Raw genomic sequence first — 4,284 nt, 5'->3', positions numbered from 1 at the left:
TAAAAACGGGGCTAGGATGCACTTACTATGAGCTTGAGAAAGCAAAGAAACCTTAGCTATGGCTTCCTTCAAATTTCGGCAGCAACTAATGAGGAAGATGATGATTTTTGTCATCTTTTTCCCATTTTATTTTTTTATTACCAAATGACTAATATGCCCCCACTTAAAAAAAATCTATTTCTCTCATTTCTTATGTCTATTTTTGTCCATCAACTAACTAATGGTCTAATTACCACATAAAGACCTCCAATTTAAAATTTCATATCAATTAGATACTTCTACATATAGAACTCAACTTTTGCACTATTTACAATTTAGTCCTTTTGACTAAATTGAGTGCCCAAACGTCGAAATTTTCGAACGAAATTTTTACGAAAATTTTCCGTGAAATTGTAGACCATAAAAATATAATAATAACCATATTTTCCCTCGTCAGATTTGTGGTCCCGAAACCACTATTCCGACTAGGCCCAAAATCGGGCTGTTACATTATTTCTTCTATCTGCTCCACTGCAACTTCAGTGAGATAAGACTGTATGTGATCTGCTCTACTGCAACTTCAGAGAGATAAGATCTGTGTTTTTAATCCGCTCCACTGCAACTTCAAGGAGATAGGATTGGTTTCTTCTGTCTGCTCCACTGTAACTTTAGGGAGATAAGACTGGATGCGATCTGCTCTACTGCAACTTCAGAGAGATAAGATCTGTGTTTTTAATCCGCTCCACTGTAATTTCAGGGAGATAGGATTGGTTTCTTTCGTCTGCTCTACTGCAACTTCAAGGAGATAAGATTGGATGCGATCTGCCCTACTACAACTTTAGAGAGATAAGATCTGTGGTTTTAATCCACTCCACTGCAACTTCAGGGAGATAGGATTGGTTTCTTTCGTCTACTTTACTACAACTTCAGGGAGATAAGACTGGATGCGATCTGCTCTACTGCAACTTCAGAGAGATAAGATTTGTGGTTTTAATTCGCTCCACTGCAACTTCAGGGAGATAGGATTGATTTCTCCTGTCTGCTCCACTACTGCTTAAGGAGATAAGACTTGATGCAATCTACCCTACTACAACTTCAGAGAGATAAAATCTGTGGTTTTAATTCGCTCCACTACAACTTCAGGGAGATAGGATTGATTTCTTCTGTCTGCTCCACTACGGCTTAGGAAGATAAGACTGATGGCTTAAATCTGCTTCCTACTATCTTGGGAAGATAAGATTCGCCGTCTTCGATCTGCTCCACTACTGCTTAGGGAGATAAGATCTACAATCTTCAACCTACTCCACAGCTGCTCAGGGAGATAGGACTGGTGGCTTAAATCTACTTCCTACTATCTCGGGAAGATAGGATTCACCATCTTCGATCTGCTCCACTACTGCTTAGAGAGATAAGATCTACAATCTTCAACCTACTCCATTGCTGCTCAAGGAGATAAGGCTGGTGCTTCCGATCTGCTTCACTGCCAGTACAGGAAGACAAGATCTACAATTTTCGATCTACTGCACTGATGCTCAGGGAGATAGGACTGGTGGCTTAAATATGCTTCCCTACTACCTTGGAAAGGTAAGATTCACCGTCTTCGATCTGCTCCACTACTGCTTAGGGAGATAAGATCTACAATCTTCAACCTACTCCACTACTGCTTAGGGAGATAAGGCTGGTGGCTTAAATTTGCTTCCCTACTACCTTGGGAAGGTATGATTCGCCGTCTTCGATCTGCCCCACTACTGCTTAGGGAGATAAGATCTACAATCTTCAACCTACTCCACTGCTGCTCAGGGAGATAAGGCTAGTGCTTCCGATCTGCTTCACTGCCAGTACAGGAAGACAAGATCTACAATCTTTGACCTACTCCACTGTTGCTCAGGGAGATAGGACTGGTGGCTTAAATCTACTTCTCTACTACCTTGGGAAGGTAAGATTCGCTGTCTTCGATTTGCTCCACTACTGCTTAGAGAGAAAGATCTACAATCTTCAACCTACTCCACTGCTGCTTAGAGAGATAAGGCTGGTGCTTCCGATCTGCTTCACTGCTAGTACAGGAAGACAAGATCTACAATCTTTGACCTACTCCACTGCTGCTGAGGGAGATAGAACTGGCGGCTTAAATTTGCATCCCTACTACCTTGGGAAGGTAAGATTCACTGTCTTCGATCTGCTCCACTACTGCTTAGGGAGATAAGATCTACAATCTTCAACCTACTCCACTACTACTTAGGGAGATAAGGTTGGTGGCTTAAATCAGCTTCCCTACTACCTTGGGAAGGTAAGATTCGCCGTTTTTGATCTACTCCACTACTGCTTAGGGAGAAAGATCTACAATCTTCAACCTACTTAACTACTGCTTAGGGAGATAAGATTGGTGTCTTTGATCTGTCTTTTGGGGAACATGACCTGTAGAATCCATTTAATGGACCTATTTATGCCTAGTGTTTAGGATGTCATGATTAGAATGAATCAAATGCTCCTTGTTGACACCATTTTTTTGATGAAAACGAGGTCAACTTGGATTTTGAAAATGAAAACGAAAAAAATGGGAGTCGCCACCAATCCATTTTGATATGGTGTGATCGGGTCACCTTAAAAAGTGGTTGTTTTTAATAAACGATTTGATTTTATTAAAACAACAATTTTGGTCCACGAAATTTAGAAAAATGGGTTCGGGAGTCAATTACGTACGAGGAAGGATTAGCACTCTCGATACGCCCAAAATTGTTACCTAGTTGATTACTTAATGTCTTAGTGTCGAAAAATTGAAAACTTTAAAGAGATTTAAAATACGATCCTAAAAAAAGACTTGAATGACATGGATTAAGATTTAAGAGGATATTTGGCTATTTGGTCAAACGAGAAATCGAATCCCAGCACATTAGGGCACATTTCCTCGAATTTCTAAACGTAAAATATTGTCTTACTTCGAAATTTTAAAAGGATATTGGGCTATTTGATCGAACGAGAAAAATCAAAACCCAGCACATTAGGGCACGTTTTCTCGAATCTCCAAATGCAAAACATTAACTTTATTATTTTTTTAGAAAAATACTCATCTCGAGAAAACGACATGTCATATCCAATGCGTTAGGACCCAACCTATCGAATTCCCGATACGAGAATACATGCCGAAAAATTTACTTATTTAAAAAGACATTTAATTATCTCGGGTTTAGAAAAGGGATCATGCCCAGTAAGTTAGGACATGATCTTTTCTTAATTCTCGAGATCGTTTAAAACTTGAGTTTGAAAGGATTCGTGTATTTAGATTTATTATGAAAATCGAAACCCAGTAAGTTAGGGTACGACTTTCTCGAATCTAAACACGAGATTTTGGTTATTCAAAAATCATAATTTATGCATCGAATAAAATTAATCTAACATGAAATAGTAAAGAAACACAATGTTAATATGTATTGCGAAATATATAAAAGAACATGTGTATATGAATTATACAATATAGAAAATACGTAAAAAAAAATATGGATTTTGAAATATAAATAATATGTATAAGTATGTGTATATATATAAATAAAAACATGTATGTATATATGTATATATATTATGAAATACAACCATATAAAAGTATAAATATGTATATATATAAATAAATAATAGGTATATATGTATATATATTATAAAGCATGAACATAAATATGCATATATATATAAATAAAAATTTGCATGTATATACATATATATTACATAAAAATAAAAGATATAAGTATGTATATTGTAAAATAAAACAATGTAAGTATGTATATATATGAATAAATAAAAAATTTATAGACGTATATACATATATTTATAAAAATGAATGATCGATATAGACGTATATGTATGTATGTATATAAGCTAAAAAATATATTTATAAAGAGATATATAGATATATATAATAAGATATTAATATATATATAATAAGATATATATAAATAGTTATAATAGTAATAATAATAGGACAAATATATTCAAAATTTAAATAAGTAAATATAAATAAACTATAACAATAACAATGTAAAACTAAATGGTATAATAATGGTAAAGTAAATCTATATATATACGTATAAAATAAGTATAATAACGACGACTAGATTAATTAATAAAATAACAAAAATGACAAAAATGGGCCAATTTGCGATAAAAATAAAATCTAAAGGTTAAAATTGTAATAAAATGCATAAATAAGGACCAAAATGGAAAAGCGCGAAGGGGCAAAGGACCTAATGGGCAATAAACCCAATTTCAGGTCACGCGTCCCCTCCCTAAGGGTCCAATGAATTTGGACCTAATTGA

This window comes from Gossypium hirsutum, chromosome D04 (genome assembly GCF_007990345.1).
Source record: "Gossypium hirsutum isolate 1008001.06 chromosome D04, Gossypium_hirsutum_v2.1, whole genome shotgun sequence".
Taxonomy (NCBI): Eukaryota; Viridiplantae; Streptophyta; class Magnoliopsida; order Malvales; family Malvaceae; genus Gossypium; species Gossypium hirsutum.
The sequence above is the reverse complement of the archived record's forward strand: the minus strand, read 5'-3'. Positions refer to the sequence as shown.